The sequence below is a fragment of the Heterocephalus glaber genome, unplaced genomic scaffold (genome assembly GCF_053883595.1).
Source record: "Heterocephalus glaber isolate CG9 unplaced genomic scaffold, H.glaber_assembly_v1.0 deba00001195, whole genome shotgun sequence".
Classification (NCBI taxonomy): Eukaryota; Metazoa; Chordata; class Mammalia; order Rodentia; family Bathyergidae; genus Heterocephalus; species Heterocephalus glaber.
Genome location: NW_028258212.1, coordinates 81,238 through 93,932, shown reverse-complemented (window position 1 = coordinate 93,932; position 12,695 = coordinate 81,238). Strand labels below are relative to the sequence as shown.

General features: G+C 51.8%; 1 long non-coding RNA gene across 5 annotated transcripts in view; it reads right to left on the bottom strand.

Annotated features, from left to right (window-relative positions):
- The window catches only part of LOC110347378 (uncharacterized), a 114,147-nt gene that overhangs the window by 47,239 nt on the left and 54,213 nt on the right, over positions 1–12,695 (bottom strand). For 4 of the 5 annotated variants that reach the window (XR_015451126.1, XR_015451123.1, XR_015451124.1 and 1 more), the window contains exons 4-5: positions 5,486–5,622; positions 4,300–4,550 (exon numbers count right to left, since the gene is read on the bottom strand). This is a non-coding gene — a long non-coding RNA (uncharacterized LOC110347378). The remainder of the gene's footprint in view (positions 1–4,299; positions 4,551–5,485; positions 5,623–12,695) is intronic. The other variant, XR_015451127.1, reaches the window with a different exon arrangement.

Genomic DNA, 12,695 nt, shown 5'->3' with positions numbered 1-12,695 from the left:
CACTGGGCCCATCCTCACCACATCACCATTGCCAACATCAGCCCTGTCACTAGCCCCTTTCCTGTTCCCACTCCTTTTATATTTTTTCAAAATGTCTCCAAATCAACATTCTTTTTCTCAAAATTGCCTAATCAACTTGAATGGGCTGAGCCATCTCCTGACCATACAGTCCAGGGTGGAGCAGTATGAGTCGGGGTCTCTGGTTCCAGTCCCCACACCCCATGTGACCAGGAAGAAAAAGTAGAAGAAAATCTTAGGAAGTACTGAGAGCGTGGACACAGCCACTGGCCCCAAACAGGAAGGACCCTGAGGGGTACCAGGCTTGGAAGACAAAGGCTGTGTCTAGAGGTGGCTTTCATGGTGTCCAGGAAACCAGGGCAGGCAAAGAAGATGCATGGAGACACCAGGCCTCTCTGTACCTCATGCCATGACACACCATGGCTGATCATTCTGAATCCATGCACACTGGGGCATCCTGGGCATGGCGTCTGCCACCAAGAAAAGCCCCAGAGCTGTGGCCAATTCCTTTTGCAAAGTCCCCAGGGCTCAGAGTGGGGAGCAGGTCAGGTTGCTGTCCAAGCAAGCAGGGCTTGGGGTCTCCCCTCACTGTTCTGTAAACCCAGCTGGACCTCAGTCCCCACATGCAGCCCTGAATTCAGAATCCCCAAAACTGAAATCCCAAAGATCAACATCCCTAAGGTCTCAAATCTCGAACTTGAGCTCCTGGAATCCTCTGACCCGTAGGAGAGACAGGCTGCGAGGGAGAGGTAAACAGCTGGATTTCCCGGACCAGGGGCCATGTTCCGCTGTGCACAGGACGGAACGTCACGTGGGCAGAGCGACGACCAGAGACCAGGAAAGCAGGACTTGGGGGCATCCCTGAGGGCTTTGCGTGTGAGGCCAGCTGAGTAATGAGCAGGCTTCCAAGTGGACAGCAAACACTTTCAAAATGTGCAGCTCACAACCGCTCTCTAAGCACAGGCACAGGAAAACTCAGGCTGACGTCACACAGTATCCTGGCGCCTCGGAAAAAGCCTGATGCGTCTGCCCACAGAACACAGTTCCTGCCCTTAGAGCCGTTCCTTCCCCATGGGATTATGGCTTGCAGCTTTCTGATGTCAGCATCCAGGATTCCCATCTTCTGGGGTTGTGATTTTTAGGACTTTAGACCCCAGGGATTTGGGGGTCTAAACCCCTGGTTATGGTTCTGGGGACTGTGGCTTCCAGGATTATGATTGGCCTGTGTACGCTATGTGCCCACCTCCAAGTCCCCCTGTCCCCTTGCTCCTGAAGGTTGGCCCCTGCCATCCTCTTCTGTGACAGGGGCTTTTCCAGCCTCTACCCATCCTGAGACCCCGGGATCAGCAACCCCTCCTGCTGGAAGCCCTTCCTGAACCTTCTCAGAAGCAGCGCTTTGTCCTTGTCCTTTCTCCCTGAGACTCAGCCTCTTCCTCTGACTGGATGCTTCCATCCACTCAGTCCTCTCCCTGAGCCACAACCAGATGCCGCCCCAAGCCTCCCAAACTCCTCCAGCAGGTTTCCTGTTCCCACAGAAAACAGCCCACATGTCCTTCCTCTGTCTCCCCACTCGCTCCTATCTTTTTCCTGCTAAGAAATAGGATTGAGTAGGAAGCTGGTTTATGGAAGGACACCGTAGGGAGCAGCTCAGCCCTAAGAACACACCCAGGGAAACAGCCTCTGGGCTGGTCTCCTCTCCTCCACTTACCTCTCTTTCTGAATTGACACTCTGGAGACAACCTGTGACCCTAACAAGACTACATCCTGCATGGACACAGCTGGGCCTTGGTCCCCTGAGGGCTAGAGGACCCTCCCTTGGAGCATGCTCCCCTAGTCCTCCCTGTCTGCACCCTATGTGGACACAGCTGGCCCTGGAGTCCCCTGGGGGCTCCCCTCTCCTTTTCCTCCTCCAGCAGGCTTAGCTCTGTGTTCTGGGGAAGTGCAGATGTGGGGTGACTTCCTGAGCGTCTTTGGGGGCGGCGTACTGCAGGATGTCCATCACCATGGTAACCAGTGTACACATTGGCCCTCCACATCCTTGGGTTCCACGTTTGTGGACTCAACCAACTGTGGGTCAGAAATATCCAGAAGATCAATTGGGTCTGTACTGGACCATGTACAGGCCATTTGCTTGCTATTCAAATATCCTAAACAGTGCACTGAGGAAAGGGTTTTCCCTGTGTGTGCATTGCATTAGGAGTTGCAAGTAACCTTAGAGAGGGTTTAAAGTATCCAGGAGAATAAGCTGGGGCTTTGTGAGCTGGACTTGGGCACCTGTTGGGTGTGGTCTCTGCGCCTCCTGTGTGCACACTGAGGGAGCCTGGAGAGTAACTGGAGAGCCGAGGTCCCTGGCCAGGACCTCTGAGGAGCATCAGGTCCCCCGCCAGGAGGAACGGGGCAGTGGCTGCTCTCTGTCCTGGGACTGCCTCACTCAGCCCCATCCTGCTTGAGCTTCGGGACCGGGGGAGTAGATGCAGGGGTCCTTTTCAGGCACTGCTCCATGGACCTATCCCATCCAGTAGTCACTCAGGTCCCCCAACACAGTCTGTCCCCCACGTTAGGGCCTTGAAAGATGAATGTCACAGGCATTTGCCCTCTGTTCTCACCTCTTCCTGTCCCTGAGCCCCAGTGCCAGAAATCAAACAGCAGCAACCACTTGTTGTAAAGGTGGCTGATACTGTGTCTGCTGGAGCTGGTGGAGGACCTGGCAGTGCAAACCTGCAGGATCTCTGAGGCCTCGAATCTCCCCTGCATGCCCTCCGTGCCCACATCCCTGGTAACACTCAGGGGCTTAATGACCTTTCCGGGCAGGAGCACACTATTTATGTCCTAACTTGGCAGAAAGTGAGCCTCCCCGGGTCCCTGTGATGTCCCCCGAAGCCCTTTTCCTGTCTTCCACGCTCCATCTGTCCAGCCTCTTTACCTTCTCTGGAGCCATTCCCAAGACACCCTCTGGCTTCTCTCAGTCTCTCCTAAAAGCCTGCCTTCTGAACGAGTCCAAGCCCAGAACCCAGGAGGCGCTGGCTTTGCGTGGCCTGCAATTTTTCAAGAATGAAAAATATCATAACAAAAAGCCAAAAACCTTCTTTGAGAAATGAGCCAGCAGCATGCAGGTAACTCCCCCACGGCAACTCTCCACCAGGGCTCTGCTGCAGACGTCCCCATACTGGGTGAGGGCTGAGGTGTCAGTGCTTCGAGACCCCGCATGCCTTATAGAAAGCACCCTCCCCTTCAGAGCCTCTGTGTTAATCAAAGGTGATTAAAGCCAGGCCCTGTCCAGGGAGTTCTTTCATGGCTCTGAACACATAAGGAAAAGCAGAGATGATTATCTGGCCAGCACGGCAGGGACTTGCTCCTTTCTATAAAAATATACATGCTGACAGGGCAGGCTGCAGATTTACAATTTGTCTGGTTTGATCCGTCTCAGCCCGGGAACCCCTGGCTTGTGTCTCCCATTAGCTATGGGGCTGATCCCTGGAGGGTAAGCCCCAGCCTAGGATGGAATTTGGAGTGAGCTCTGATGTCACCTAAGTGTCACCCCAACCCGCAGGCAGAACCAGCCCTATTCTCTGTCCTCCAGCATTGCCTCAGTTGGCTCTTCTGCAGCCCAGGGTGTACAGTGATATGGGCATTGCCCTAGAACAGGAAGTCCTGCACCTTCCTAGGAGCCCATGATAGCTTTCCTGTTTCTGGCTGCTCCTTGGAAAACCAAGACCTACACCTTCTGTTGCAGATATAGGAAAGTCAGAATTGGCACCTGCTTTTCTGTCTGGCACAGCTGTGCCCCCCAGGCTGTTCACATGATGATTAATTGAAAGACACAGCCAAAGGCCACCTTCCTCATGGGCAGGATGCCACCACACAGCCCTGCCTCCTGGAGATGGAGGATTCCCAGGAGAGCAGAGAGAGAAGGCACTCCCAGAAGCCCCATCACCTCCTAACTTTTTTCTCAGGAGGTCTAGGAAAGGATGCCTACAACCCTATCAGAAACCAAAACTGCAAACTGAAACAACAAGATACTATTTCCAATCCAAATATTAGCAAACATTTTTTGGAATACTAATTGCAGTAGGTGAAGTTCTGATGGTTACCCTGAGATGCTATTCTGTGTGTGACAGAGGAGGTGTGTGTAAAGAAAGCCACTGGAAACACAAAGATATGCTTTGCTGTGCTCACTGAAGCTCTAAGAAATGGGAAGCAAAGGTGAAGTGAGTGTGGCACTGTAGGAGTGGATGCCAATGAGGTGCTGAATATGACTCATCACTGCGAAGTGCGCCTCACCTGCAGTCTGACACAGCCAGAATCTCCATGTAGCTGTCCTGCTGACTCTGCATCCCAGGGCCTGATGGGGGAAAGATAGTCCAAGCAATGAAAGGCACTGTCCTTTCTTCCCATAGCCATGGTCCAGAGCTCAGCTGAGAGATGGGAAGCAGCCCTGCTCAGAGCTTGGGGAGGTGATGGTATGGAGAAGCCTGGGCATTGACTCCACACTGTCTCAGTGTGCCTGTGTTGCTACAGCAGAACACTGGAATCTGAGAACCAGATCAAGAGAAGAAGCTTGTCACTCACTTTGGAGGCTGAAAGCCCAAGATCAGTGACTGGAACTTTTGGGCCCATCCTGAGGTACCTGGGTGCATGGCAGCCTGCAGAGGGCGGCTTGTAGTGCAGTTCATGGGAGAGGAGACTGAGGGTCACCTCACCTGTTCCAACACGGCTTCCCTCCCGCAGGACCTCAGCCACTCTCGCCACACGGGACAGGCCCATAAAAGCCGCGTGGGTCCCTTTGAGAAGGCTGAAGTCCAGCTGCCCAGTCACCTTCTGCCAGGCCTCCTCTCGGGGCCCCACCTCCTTTCCAAGCCCTTATGCTGGAGGCCACACCTCCACACTGGAGTCTCACACACACCACGCCATGTGGGAGCACAGTGCAGCCCTTCCACCGTGCTCTTCAAGAGCCAAAGGAGCCATAGATGTCTGCACAATCTGTGGCGCACTGGGGACAGCGTATGAAATGTCTGTCCACTGCATCATCCCCAAAGCATGCACACACAGACAGCATGTACACCCCTCCCCACATGTGTCACATGCTCTGACATGTCACCAGGTCAAAGTGATTCCTCCTTCTTCCTTCATGCTCAGTTATTCCTCAGCTGCTCCCCAGTGAGGACACATCTTTCTCAGAACAAAAGTAAGTGAAGGTACGGGGTCAAGTGTAACTGACACTTAAGCTGCAAAGATGCCTGTGACAAGCCACAGAAACAGCTGGAATTATAGATGCATTTATCTGGATTCTAGGACCAGCAGGGGTATTCTCAGAGAGCAGGCCTCCAGCACCAAGAAGCCAGCTGACTGATGCCAGCCATTGTTTCTGATGAGAACTCGGGTACTGGCAGGAGGAAGGAAGATGGCTGCCTGGCGTACCCTGGCACATGCACCCACTGGGGCTGGGACACTAGGCTGCTCCCCATACCTTATAGCTTCCAGATACTCTCCCCAGGTCATCATGAACATGTGAAGTAGTGTTTCCAAAATGTGTTCTCTTGCCGGGGATTTTAGCTCAGTGGTTCTGCCGCCTGCCTCGAAAGCGCAAGGTTCTGAGTTCAATCCCTGGTACCAAAAAAAAAAAAAAAAAAAAACTGATCCAAAATGTGTTCTCAAGGTACGGTGATCAGAGCATCATCCCACTGTTTAGGGACAAGCTAGATTAAGTCAAGTTAAACAGATTCTTTATCGAAGGCATATCTGAGATTCAAACACGCCAATGTGCCCAAGAATCTGAGACAATGTGAGATGTGTCCCAAATGACTTTGCCAGGGAACCCTTTCCTGGGAACAGCCTATGGGATCAGAATCTGCTAAACACCATGAAAAAGCATTCACTTCCTGAGACACTTGTAAAAGGTACATGTGCTATGATCTCTCGGCTTTCAGAAGGCTGCACTGCTGGAGGGCATTCTGCAGGATTGGCAGAGTCTCAGCTCCAGCCTCGGTCACCCCAGCTGGGCCTTGGGAAACCTGGAGGGCACAGAGAGGCTGCCTTCAGGGTGGGCTCTCTCTCCTCTGCCCTCCCTGGCCTCCTTGTGCCGTTTCTCAGGCTGGCTTGCCCTACAATACAGAGCTCCACTTTACCTTTTCTGCTGGCTTAGTGACCAGCCATGCAGCACCAAAGGCCTGTGCTCTTCTGGGTGTAGACCTGGGCCACCTCCATGTTGAGCACTGACTTGTCAATTCTCCTGCCTCCCTTTCTGCTCCAATCATGTTATAGTCCCATGACACTGGACCAGCACAGCTGCACCTTGGGCCTCAGACTTTCCTGCTGTAAAGAAGGATGGGGAGCCCATCTCCAGTCCCTTGAGATCTGCTGAGACATTACCATTCTAAGATTCTTCAGGAACTCTATTTTCTGCACACAAGGAAATAGTTTTGTTTGAGAAATGGAGACCATGGAGATTAAGGAAGCTAGCTGGGCCTCAGACACACTTGGCAGCCTCTGTAGGTGTCCATGTTCAACAGGAAAGAAGACTCTGCAGGAGGGCAGTCTACACAGGAGGGCTATCTCCATGCTGCACAGCATGGCAGCCAGACATAATTCTCCAGGCAGGGTTGGGTCCATTTCCATGTGGTCTCTTAGCTAACCAGGGTTTGCCCTGCAGGGCACACTGAGACACTGAGTTCCCCTGCAGTGGACCAGACCGGTTAAGCTGTCGTTCAGAGTCAGGGAACTCTCAGGCTATTGCCCCCTTCCTGGGTCCTCACCTAAGTGAGGTGAAAACTTGCACTGTGAAGCTTGGCCTTTCACAAGGTGCTGCTGCTTCTGAAAACTGATAAATAGAAAATCTCTATTTGCTTTTCTTCACCAACTGTGGATAAAACATATGGGCCCTTCAGAAGATGATGACAGTGGCAAAGAGTAGCAGATGAAGACAATTAACTCAAGACCCTGTCATCCACATGGCTCTGGGGCCAGGACTCCGGCTCCATTCTCCTGACCACTGTGATGGATGGGGAAATTCTGTCCCAAAAGATGAACACGCAAGACTCTTGAGGTGCTGGGCCCTGCCCTCATGTCACCTTTTAAGAAGAACCAGCTTGAGGGTAGAGAGGGTCTTTGAAGTCCACATCCTTACATGGAAGGGGTATCCAGCCCTCTGGGCTGGGTCCACAAAGGGGAAGGCAGTCAAGTAGGCTATAACCAACATTAAGCAATAAACTACTTAGAAGAAACACAGTGAGAACAAAAAGTCAGAAGCCGCACAGAGGTGGACTATGCACACATGCCACCCTCCTTCTGATGTGGCTCCAAACCTGTACATCATGGAACAGTGAGGGAGAGGAAGGAGGAGAACATCTGGGGAGCTTATCCCAGCAAGGGGTGTGGGTGAGTTCTTTGGGGTTGTTTTTTACCTCATGTGTCCTAGACTGTTACTAGAGAAATGTCAATTCGTACAGATAAAAACAGCCACAGGGTCAGATAGCTTCTTGTTGCTGTGACAGAATGCCTGAGAAAATCGACTTAGAGGAGGAAAGGTTGCTTTTGGCTCAGAGTTTCAGAGACTTCAGTCCATGGTAACTTGGCTTCATTGTTTCTGGCCCTGAGGTGAAACAATGCATCATGGCAGGAGAAAGCTGCTTACCTCATGGTGACCAGGAAGAGGAAACACAGAGAGAAAGGGGGTGGGTGTCAGCCAGGGGCTGGGGGCAAACTATGCCCTGCAACAACATCCCCCCATCAGTGATCCTCTTTCTCCAGCTGGTTCTCACCCCCTAGAGTTTCTACCACCTCCTAATGGCACCCCCAGGGGCCCAAGCTTTCAACACATGAGCTTTTAGGAACTCTCTAGCCAAGGGGGCAGGAGTGGAGCAGCTTCACAGAACATACAAGCTTTAGACAATGACTATTCCCCTCCAGCAGGAACCCTGAGAAAGCCCACAGCCCACTCTCATGCCACCACCAGAGGTCCAGCAGAGACCCCACTTCAACACTGCAAGATGTGATGAGGGCCCCATGCTGCCCACAGTGAAGCTGAGAAGCCTGCATGGGAAGACTGGAGTGGCACCTTCGCAAACAAGATGAGTGGCTTCCCAGTCTAGCTGACACCATACCAGGAGCCTGAACCTCATCACTATGCAGTGGTGACCAGGCAACTGCCCATGCCAGGATGGGATCAAGGACACCGGGCAAAGTGCACAACCTAATTAATGTCCAGAGCTTCAAACATAATAGCTAATGTAGCTCAGATTCAACTAAGTCAATTAAGACCTAAGAGGATCTCAGAAGGAATGTGAGAAGTTAATTGCCAAATAACTCAATCCTGTAGATGTGGAGCAGGATTTCTAAACAGACATGTTTCAAAGACCATTTCTGAAAATACTTGAAACAAATTTAAAAAAAGAAATTCTCATCAAGCAAATAAAAAGGAACAAAATGGAAATATTAGAACTCAAAAAGCAGAAAACAAGAAACACAAACACAATGGATGTTTTCAACTGAAAGAATGGAAAGGATGGAGAAGATTCAGGAAAGAATCGGTGAACTTGAAGATAAAATAGACTGATATTAAACGAATCATAAGAAAATGCCAAATACAGAAAAGATCGATCACAATCAAGTTCACCGTGGAAGCAACAAGACCTCTGCCCCCTGAGCCTCCCACCATGATCACAGCATATCCTCCATCCCCTGGCCCAGACCCTGTATCAGAGAGACCACTGTGGTCCCACAGGAAGGGTGAACAGATTCAGAGACCTACGCCTGGCTTAAAACCACCACCCTGTCACTGAGCAGCTGGATGCCCTGGACACATCCCTTAATCTCTTAGTTTCTGTTTGTGCTTCTTTGAAGGTGGTATAAGAACAAGAATCACGCCCCCCCAGAGGGCTACAGGTGTTCTGTGACCATTCACATAAAACCTACAGGTATGAGTTTGCACACACATTTGCACACCTACACACATCTAAGTGTATGTGTTTACACATACATATACACATGTACATTTTCATATATGTGCTGGAGAGACTTCTAAATATTTTTATAACATAGATGAAAGGTTGGTTCTAGAACATCAATGGCGTTAAAATACAAAGAAGAGGACATTAGGCTCTAACTCCCTGGGCTTCTATGTAAAGGAACCACTAAAACTAACTCAGCCACATTTGCTGTACGTGATGAATTGAAGAAGAAAGGAAAGAAGCGCAGCCCATCGAAGGTGGCCAATGAGACACTGGCTGCACGTTCTCAAGCTTCTCCCTGCACAGCTGGTAAGATTCTAAGCAAAGAATTTCTCAGCCACCTCTGACGGAATCCAGCTTGGAGCTGCCCATTTCCAAGTCACTGCCTGCTCTGATAGCCTCCCTGACCTTGGCCCTGCCTGCAGAGGACTTGTCCCTGAGCCATAGATAGCATGTGCCATAGTGCATGTCACTCTCCCCCACCAGGGCCACACAGGTCTTCGTGTTGAGCTTTCTCAGCACTCAGCCAGGATGGGCCTCAAGGGTCTCCCCAGGGGATCCCGAGACCCTGGCCCTGCAGCCTAGAACAAGGCAGCAGGGATACCCCCCCCACACACACATGCAAAACTATAGCCACAGGTGTGTGGAGGCCGGGGACAGGTATCTGAGACTGGGCCCCTGGAACCTGCAGGGAAGTACCAGGGTCCTTCTGAAAGCCCACAGAGCCAACTCTCCCAGAGCTCTCCAACCCAAGAGCACATCCGGCTAAATGTTGCTGGTCAGTCTGATGCTGATACCTCAAACCATGCTCAGTGGGGAGCTAGTGTCGCACAAAGAACCATGGACTTTGGAGAGCTGTGTTAAACCCAGCAGCAGGTGTCCTTTGGGAACACAAAAGGAACTGGAAGGGAAATGAGGGTGAGATGCCCTGCCTGGGTTGGGGATCAGTTTCCCAAAGGAGCCACCAGGAAACCAAGTCCACCAGCCTCAGCAGTCAGGAACTGGACTACAGTATGAGTTGCTCAGCTCTCCGACAAAGAGATAAACAACTTCCCTGGAGGGGAGATCGGTCTGGCTCAGGTTTCAGAGGGGTTAGTCCATGCTCATTGCCTTCTTTGCTTTTGTGCTGCACGGAGACAGCACATCACAGCAGGGAATGCACGGTGGAGCAAAGCTGCTCTCCTAGTAGCAGCCAAACAAGGGAAGAAACAAAAGGGGTGGGGTCTCAATGTCCCCTCCATGGGCAGGTAGCAGTGACCTCACCATCTCCCACGGGGCCCCACTTCCTCAGAGTTTCGCCACCTCCAGTGGTACTCCAGGCTGGGACAAGCCTAGGACAAAGAGCTCAGGGGACATTTGACCTCCAAGCCACAGCCTGGTGTAGGAAGAAGACCATCCAGATGAGAGCCTGAGCCTGTATTATCCCAGGGGTGATCATCCTTCCAGGGTGTGTGTCTATGTGTCCATGTGTCCATGAGGCTGTTTCTCTGTGTGTCTGTGGGTCTGTGCCTGAGTCTGTGTGCCTGGGACCATGTCTGTGTGCACAGGTGTGCACCAGATGCAAACATAATTTTTGTGATTCATTTTCATTTAATGTTGAGCTCTGATCACCCTTCCCTGTCCCTGTACACTCAGCTCATCCTGCCTCAGTGCCAGGAGAATCAGGGGTTCCCTTCAGGGCTGAGTCACTGCAGCTGGTGTTTCCTGGTTCCTGCTGCAGTCTAGATCAGCTGAGGACACCCTGCCCTGCCTCCAAGTGCTGGGAGCCTGGGAGTGCCTCCTCCCAGGACTCAGGTTATGCTAAGGAGCTCAAGCTGGGCCATCCAGTGATCCCAGTCCTCCCCTCTGACCCTGCTCCCCATCCCCACTGGCTCTAACCAGCCCCTCCAAGCCCAGTGGCTTTGGGGCCCCACAGGGAAGTTCACCCCTCTCTCAAGGGCTGCATTCTTTTGCTCAAATCTTCCTTTATGCATCAAGACTACATAGGGCACTAGACTCAGCCTTCCAGCTCCTTTGGGAGTTGTATCCAGTTTGCTTGTTTTAAGGTGAAAGATTCACCCAACCCTGGAACATGAGCCTAGATGTGCTTTCTCAAAGCTGGGTGAGTAGATAGACAGCTGGTGCCAACCAGGGCCCCAGAACCCTAAGAACACAGGTGGCAGAGGAGCTAGACCAAGCTTGTACTCCCCCAGCAGGCACTCACAGGACTCAGCCTGCAGTACACTCTCAGAGGTCAGGGTCTTGCAATCCACTGGAGTGGCCAAGCCACATAGCCATTGCATCGCAAGCTAGGAGAAGCTGACACCCTGGTCAGGCTCCAGGAGCTCAAGATCAGCCAAGGAGGTGAAGTGCTCGACCGGAAGAAAGAGCTCAGTGAGTACAGACACCGCTAGTGAGGCTCCACTTTGAAACAGTCATCAGATCCAAAATCCAAACAGGGATCACTTAAGAGCCAGGAGACACCTGGTATGAGAAAGCATTGTGCTCCTGCTTTCTGGTGGGTGAAAAAGTTATGGTCACTGTGCTCCTGGTGCCTTGGGAGGGTTATAAATAGCCAAAGAAGGGATTTTCCCCTCTCAGCTTCCTGTTCTTTTAAACACACACACTCAGGTGCTTGAACTTTCAGATGATTCCAAAATCTACCATCAATGAAGTGCTCAGGTACAGAGGTTTAATGAGTCAAGTTCCCCCCAAAGCCCAAGCGTGTGAAATAGCTCCAAACATAAGCCAGGCCTCTGAGCTGGTGGGAGAGTGGGGTCCTCCCAGCACAGCACTTGGAGGGCAGCATCTGAGGAGGATGAGCAAGAGCACATAACTCAGCCCGGTAGTGACCCACAGGACATCCTAGAAGTCAGGGTAGACCATACCTGGGGATGGACAGCCACTCCACTAACATCTCAAGAGTTCGAAGGAAGCCACCACCCCAACAGCCAGGATAAGTGTTTCCAGCCCAGAGGCCCTGAAGAGCACAGAGGTGGGGAAGCCTCAGGGCACAAAGCAGGTGAAAGTGGGAGGCTGGGAGGGCCAGGTGTGTGGGCAGCAGGGGTCTACTCTAGCCCACAATGAGTGATATTCTAGGACCTTGAATGCAAGGGCAGATAGGAGTCGTGCTGGGAAAGTCACTCTGCAGCTGTGTGGTGAGTGACCAGAGGGAATGAGGACAGAGCACCACAGAGGTGGCAGTAAGCTCTGGGAGGAGGGACAGGTGTTCATATCTGACTATAGATTCCTCGAAGGAAGGGGGTGAAGGAGGAGCATGGAGCCAGACTCTTAGGTTTTCAGATTATGCAAATAAGGATTGCTGAGATGAAATAGCCAGGGCTGAGATGAGGTAGCCAGGTGGGGAGGAAGGATGTCAGTCCTGGCCTCACCAGAGCTCATGATTGCATGGACGACACAGGTAAGAAATGTATGTCACCGTGACAAGTGTCCACTGTGTGGATGTGATATAAGCCCACCCCATCAAGTTTAGTTAACTTTCCTTCTCCCTCTGTAGCTCCTCCCAACTTTCCTGGACACTGGGCAGAACTTCGTGCAGTGATCCATCCACCCATCCATCTAGCCTCAGCACTGGCAGAAACTGTCACCAGACCCCAGTGTCCTGCTGCTCAGCATTTGTCCTAGCTTCTTGGCATGACCCAGGAGAAACCAGAGGAGCAAAGTCAGAGTGTCCTGCAAGTCACACAGCTCCCTGACTTCTCAGCAGTGTCAAGAGTCCTACACTGGTTAGGT